We start from the raw sequence: 6,676 nt of genomic DNA, 5'->3' as shown, positions 1-6,676 counted from the left end.
ATTCGGCAAGAAACGTAGAGTCAACCGAGACTCCTTGGAAGAGGCCAGGGTACTAGAACCCGAAATCTAGAGGCAGAACGAATAGAGTTTCAATTGAAATCCGGAAGAAATAGCAGGCTGGGAGAGTGGAGCCTGACAACCCTGAAATCGAGGCCTGGATTAGGGCTGCAGAGAGCAGACACGCAGCAGCCCATGCACGTCCTCCTCTGACAGCCGGGCAGGGGGCAGCCTGAAGCAGATCGACCAATTCTCTAAGTTTTCTCCCTCCCCGCTCTCCATGAAGGAATTCCTGGACTTTGTATATAGCAATGCCCTTGAAAAAACCTCCTGCCCTTCCTGTGCCAGGAGCTGCCAGTGTGCCTCGCCAACATTATGAAAGAGATTAACTTGCTACCAGATCGACTGCTGAGATCCCCTTCCATTCAGCTGGTGCAGAGTTGGTGTGTTCAGAGTTTGTTGGACATCCTGGAGTTTCTTCATAAGAGTCCAGAGGACCGGAGCACCCTTGAACAGTTCACAAACGCCCTCATCACCATCAGGAACCGGCACAATGATGTGGTCCCAACTATGGCCCAGGGGGTCATTGAGTACAAGGAAACCTTCGGCATCGACCCAGTGACAAATCAGAATGTGCAATACTTTATAGACCGCTGTTAGCTGAGCCGCATCTCTATCCGCATACTTTGATTTTTGATGCAACGGCAAACACTGCACATCCTAAACACATTGGATGCCTCGATCCGAATTGTGATGTGACTGACGTAGTGAGAGATGCCTATGAAATGGCGAAGATGCTGTGTAATAACTACTATATGGCTTCGCCTAATCCGGAAATCCAGGCAGTCAATGCTAATGATTCAAGACACCCCATTCAAATGGTATATGCCCCATCTCATCTTTATCACATGCTCTTTGAGCTCTTCAAGAATGCCATGCAAGCGACATTGGAACACCACAACTCCTCCAGACCCTCACTTCCCCCATCAAGGTGATGGCGGCTCTGAGATGAGCGACAGAGGAGGTGGTGTCCCACTACACAAGATTCAAAGGCTCTTCAGCTATATGTCTTCTACTGCACCCATGCCACAGCTAGGTGCACCTCTGGGTAGTTTTGGATAGGGTCTTCCTATTTCTAGACTCTATGCCAGGTACATCCAGGGTGACCTGCAGCTTTGCTCCATGGAGGGCTTTGGAACTGATGCAGTCATTTGTCTTAAGGCACTGTCCACGGACTCAGTGGAATGCCTTCCTGTCTAAAACAAATCTGCCTGGAAGCACTACCAGTCAACTCAAGAAACAGATGACTGGTGCATCCCTAGCACAGAACCTAAAAATCTCTCCACATATCGGCTCAGCCAGCTGGCAGCATTTTTCACACTGGCCTGCCACTATGTCAAGGACTAGCTTCTACACCCTCAAAAGACTAAGTCATGAACTAATCCCACACCTGCTGCAATATAGAGCGTGATATATGCAAGTGGCATGGGGAACCTGACAGCGTGAGGTTTTGTGCACTGTTGCTCTGTTTTTGTGTCCAAATCCTTCACTGTGGGACCAGTGTGTCCAATTATCGCACATCACGAGTGCTGTGGCACTTTAAAGAACATGTATCAAACCTTCATTTGAACAATTTCCAGCACTTTGAACACGCCAAGTATTTTTACCTATCTTTTGCAGCTGATACCACTAAACTGAAAAGAAAACTGATGGAAAGCCGTTAAAGGGACCTTTGAGAGTGTGACGTTTTGAGACTGGAGAGAAATCGAGAGAACAGACATGCGAGAAGTGGGATTTCATCTCTCCAGACAAAGATAATCCGATTTTAGTTTTGCTGTAAAATAAATCTTTCTTCATTTAAAAAAAAATGCTTCAGCTCTGAAATGATTAGACTATGTAAGAACTTTAACCTCTTCTTTGTAACTTTAAACGTTTGTTTTGTATATTTTACCCCTAACAGAATGCCCTACCCTAGACGGAGGCCACCGCATGCTGGTGGAAGAGCCTAAACTGGCCCATTGTCATTCTGTATGTGGCAATCAGCCACATACAGAATTACAATGGGCGGGGTGGGGCTGCTCTTATGCTTCTAAGATAAGAACGAGGCACCCCAGCAGGGAGCAGAGGCCTCTCGCAGGGGAACAGCTCTGTTACCCTGCAAGGCCCAAAATTACGGACAAAAGGCGTCCGTTAAAAGGATCCTCACGGACAACGGACGTGAGGTCCAAATTACGGACCGTCCGTGAAATTTACGGACGGTTGGTCACCCTAGTCACCTGTAATGTTGCGATGTTTAGGCGCAACCATTGTGGCCCTCAGCCTGCATAGCCTTGGGGCTCCGCCCCCCCCCCACGAGCGTGGGACAGTTAGTTCTGCCCGACGTTAGTACGGAGGGCACGTTGCAAAGTGAATAAATAGCCCGGGGCCCTGGGCGTGGCGGGCATAGTACTGACCACTACGGCAGTCCATGTGTGGTCTCCAATTATTGTTAGCAGGCCCTGAGCAGAACATTACACTGGCGACGAGGTGGTCTCGCACCCCATCGCGTGCAAAGCTCCGACGCTCGGTCCATCCCGAGCCCGCTGCTGCAGCCCTGCTGTCTGTCCCCTACGGCGCGCCCATCGCCACTGCCGGAAGCCTGCACCCTCCACCCGGCGGACGTCCTTACCGGAGGCTCCCCTGCCGTGCACCGCCTGGTGTCCCCGTCCTGCGAGACCCTCCGCTGCCCTCAGGCGCCCAGCGAGCGGTCGCCTCCTGCGACGGAGGCCTGCTGTCACCAGCCCCCCCTCTCCACCCTGACGACCTCGCAGGCCTCAGGTGCGTGCCTTTGCTGCCCCCGGCGCCTCCACCGCCTCTGCTGGCACCCGCTCTCATCTCCGGCCGCGCGCCTGCACGCTGTGCTGCTGGGACTGCCACGTGCTGTTCCTCACGCTTCCCGCGTGCAACGCTGCGGCCCCTACCGACTCCCACGCATCTCGCGTGTGCCGACCTGCTGTTCCTCACGCATCTCGCGTGCAACGCTGCTTTGGGCCCCGCAGGACCCTGGGAATCCACCCCTGCACATTCCAGTGCCCCTGGCCCTCTGGTGATCCAGCCAGCCCAGCCGACGACCCCTTCCACCTCTGCCAATGGCCGCAGCCGCTGTGCCCCCGCTTGAGCCTTTCGCTGTGACGGGCACGCCACCATCACAGGCGGCTCGTTGGAAGAAATGGGTGGATCGCCTGGAGAACTACTTCGTGGCGGCGGACGTCGCAGTTGAGCGGAGGCGCGCGATGCTATTACACCTGGGAGGCGAAGCAATCCACGACATTTCGAAGGACGTGGCGGAAGGTGGCCCACCCCGGAACTACGCCAAACTACGTGACGCCATCACAGAGTACTTCGAACCATTCGCCTGTGCGGACTACGAACGATTCCTGCTCCGACAAGCCCGCCAACTCCCCGAAGAGTCAGTGGATGTCTTCTATGCGAGACTAAAGAAGCTGGCCAGCACGTGCACCCTCCCGGATGTCGACGACGAAATCCGCGCCCAGTTCATTCAAGGCTGCGCTTCCTCGAAACTGCGGGAACGAGTCCTGGAAACAGATAACATGTCCATGCGCGACATCCTGGCGTTAGGGCGATCCAAAGAACTATCGAAAGCCAGAGCTGCGCACATGGAGCCGAAACCCGCAGTCGCAGTCAAAGTGGAGCCTGTGTGCGCCATCAAAACCAATGCCACCGAGACACGCTCGAGACAACCACGACGGGGGAGGCCAAGCCCTACTACTTCCTCTCACGAGCGCGCCTGTGCATGGTGCGGAGGGGCAACACCTCACAATGGAGCATGTCCAGCACATGGCAAAATCTGCAGCGCCTGTGGAAAGGCCAACTATTTCGCAAGTGTATGCCTATCAACACAGAGGAAAAAGCAGGGTGGCCCACCCAGGAGAGTGAGACAGCTCGAACCACTGCACAACACATCCACCAGCAGCGACATGGACGATGATGACGCCGGCGTAGCATCCGTCCACGTTGTGCGAATGCTCAACACCCTGGCAGCAACACCATCCACAGAACCCATGTGCACAGTCAACGTGCAAGATCAAGCTGTGGCGGCCCTGATTGACACCGGAGCAACGATCAATCTCATGGCGGCCAGCGTGTACCGAACATTAGACACTCCACCAGTGCTCCATCCAACCCGAGTACAGGTATACGCCTACGGCACCAGTCGGCCCCTATGCCTGTGCGGAGTCTTCCGAACATCACTATCGCACGATTCTGCTCGCCTGCACACCAAGGTCTATGTGTCGCAAGAAGGATCCGGATTCCTACTCGGATGCCGAACAGCTCAAGACCTGGGACTCATACACTTTGCGCTCACCGTCCAGGCCCACAGCCATGACCATCTTGTGCTTGAACACACCTCACTGTTTGAAGGGATTGGCTGTTTGAGAGGGCCTGCCATCCGTCTCCACATAGACCAATCGGTCGCCCCAGTGGCTCTCCGGCACCGACGCATCGCGTTTCACCTACGACCCAAGGTGGAGGCAGAACTGCGGGTACTCGAAAGAGCTGGAATCATCGAACGGGTGAGCGGGCCCACCCCATGGGTGTCACCCATCGTGGTAGCCAAGAAACCAAAGCAACCCGACGCAGTGCGGATTTGCGTTGACATGCGCATCCCCAACCTTGCTATTAAGCGTGAGCGCCACCTGACGCCAACCATAGACGACATCATTGGAGAGCTATCAGGCTCAAAGTGGTTTTCTAAGATGGGCCTGAGATCAGGATACCACCAAATTCCGTTACACCCAGAATCACGCCCGATCACTACGTTCTCCACCCACGCAGGCCTGTGGAGGTATACCCGGCTCAACTTCGGGATATCGAGCGCCCCAGAGGTGTTTCAGAACATTATTCAGAATGTCCTGCAAGGGTTGGACGGTGTGTTGAATGTAAGCGACGACATCCTGGTCCACGCCCCGACCCTGGATGAACACATCCGGCGGCTCCAAGCTGTCTTTACCAGACTACAAGAGCGAGGTCTAACCCTCCACAGGGAAAAGTGTGAGTTCTTACGAAAAGACATCAGCTTCTTTGGCTACAAATTTTCGGACCACGGAGTAGTACCGGACCCTGACAAGGTCAAAGACATCCACGAAGCTCCCGCCCCAACCTCTGTGACTGCTGTCCGCAGTTTTCTTGGGATGGTCACATACTGCGGGAGGTTCATCAAGGATCTGTCGGACCTCACCGGCCCCCTCCGTGACCTCACGAAATCTACAGCCACTTGGGAGTGGGGGCCCGAACAGCAAGAATCCTTCCAGAAAACCAAAGCAGCACTCTCTGCGGACACGACCCTGGCCTACTTCGACCCTCGCAACGAATCACAGCTCGTGGTGGATGCAAGCCCGACCGGTCTGGGAGCCGTCCTGGCTCAACAACAAGCATGCGGAGAATGGGCACCAGTGGCGTATGCGAGTAGGACCCTCACGGCAACAGAGCAACGATACTCGCAGATCGAGAAGGAGGCCATAGCCATCTTGTGGGGGTGCCGGCATTTCCACATCTATCTGTACGGACACCCGTTCGTCGTCATTACGGACCACAAACCCCTTGTCCCACTCTTCAAAGGCTCATCTTCACGCCCCCCCCCTCGCATCGAGAAGTGGGTACTCCAACTACAAGAATTCCACTTCTCCGTGGAATACCGGCCCGGCACCCGAAACCCGGCCGACTATCTGTCGAGGCACGCCCGCCCGGTCACTGAAGTGGAAGCTGCTGAAGCCGATGCCACCGAAGAATACGTTAGGATGATTGTGGAAAGATCAAGACCCCTGCCGATCTCCTTAGAAGACGTGACGCAAGCCACCAAAGACGACGACTGCTTACAGATCGCCATCCAGGCCATCAAGTCAGGAAACTGGAAGCCACTCCAGAGTCCAGCATCCTTCCGTACCCTGAGCGCTCAAGCGACCCTGAGAGCACTCCACCAAGTCCGAGGCGAGCTGTCCATCTCTCCGGAAGGATGTCTCCTAAGAGGCCCTCGCCTGGTGCTGCCTGACAAACTTACACAGCAAGCTGCCCTCCTGGCCCACGGCGCACACCAGGGCATTGTAAAATCCAAAAACCGACTTCGAAGCAAGCTCTGGTTCCCCGGGCTCGACAAGATAGTGGAAGAAGTCGTCCAGCGATGCCCTGTGTGCCAAGCAACCAGCCTACCCAACCCTCCCGCGCCCGTGATCACAGAGGAGGGACCGACATCCCCATGGGTGCGCGCTAGCGCTGATTTTGGCAGCCTTCCCGGTGGGAAATACATGTTTGTGGTAGTGGATTACTTTTCAAGATACCCCGAAATCGAGATCCTGCCCTCCACCGCAGCCTCTGAGGTGATTCCCAAGCTAGAAAAGATTATCGCTACCCATGGCCTCATAGAAGAACTACGCACAGACAATGGGCCCCCTTTTAATGGCTGCGAGGTAGCGGAATACCTACAATCACACCGCATCAAACATCGGAAAATAACTCCCAGATGGCCTCAAGCCAACGGGGAAGTTGAGAGGCTGATGAGGACTTTGAACAAGACTGTCCAAATCGCAATGACAGATGGCCAAAACTTAGAGTTAGCCCTGTACCAATTCCTACGAGAATACAGACTGACACCCCACTGTACCACGGGGGTCCCTCCAAGCCG

General features: G+C 54.8%; 1 pseudogene; it reads left to right on the top strand.

Moving 5' to 3' along the window:
- The first annotated feature begins 262 nt into the window (after positions 1–262).
- LOC144763483 (pyruvate dehydrogenase (acetyl-transferring) kinase isozyme 2, mitochondrial pseudogene) lies at positions 263–1,404 on the top strand (annotated as a pseudogene).
- Positions 1,405–6,676: the final 5,272 nt, after the last annotated feature.

Source organism: Lissotriton helveticus, chromosome 1_1 (genome assembly GCF_964261635.1).
Source record: "Lissotriton helveticus chromosome 1_1, aLisHel1.1, whole genome shotgun sequence".
Classification (NCBI taxonomy): Eukaryota; Metazoa; Chordata; class Amphibia; order Caudata; family Salamandridae; genus Lissotriton; species Lissotriton helveticus.
The sequence above is the reverse complement of the archived record's forward strand: the minus strand, read 5'-3'. Positions and strand labels throughout refer to the sequence as shown.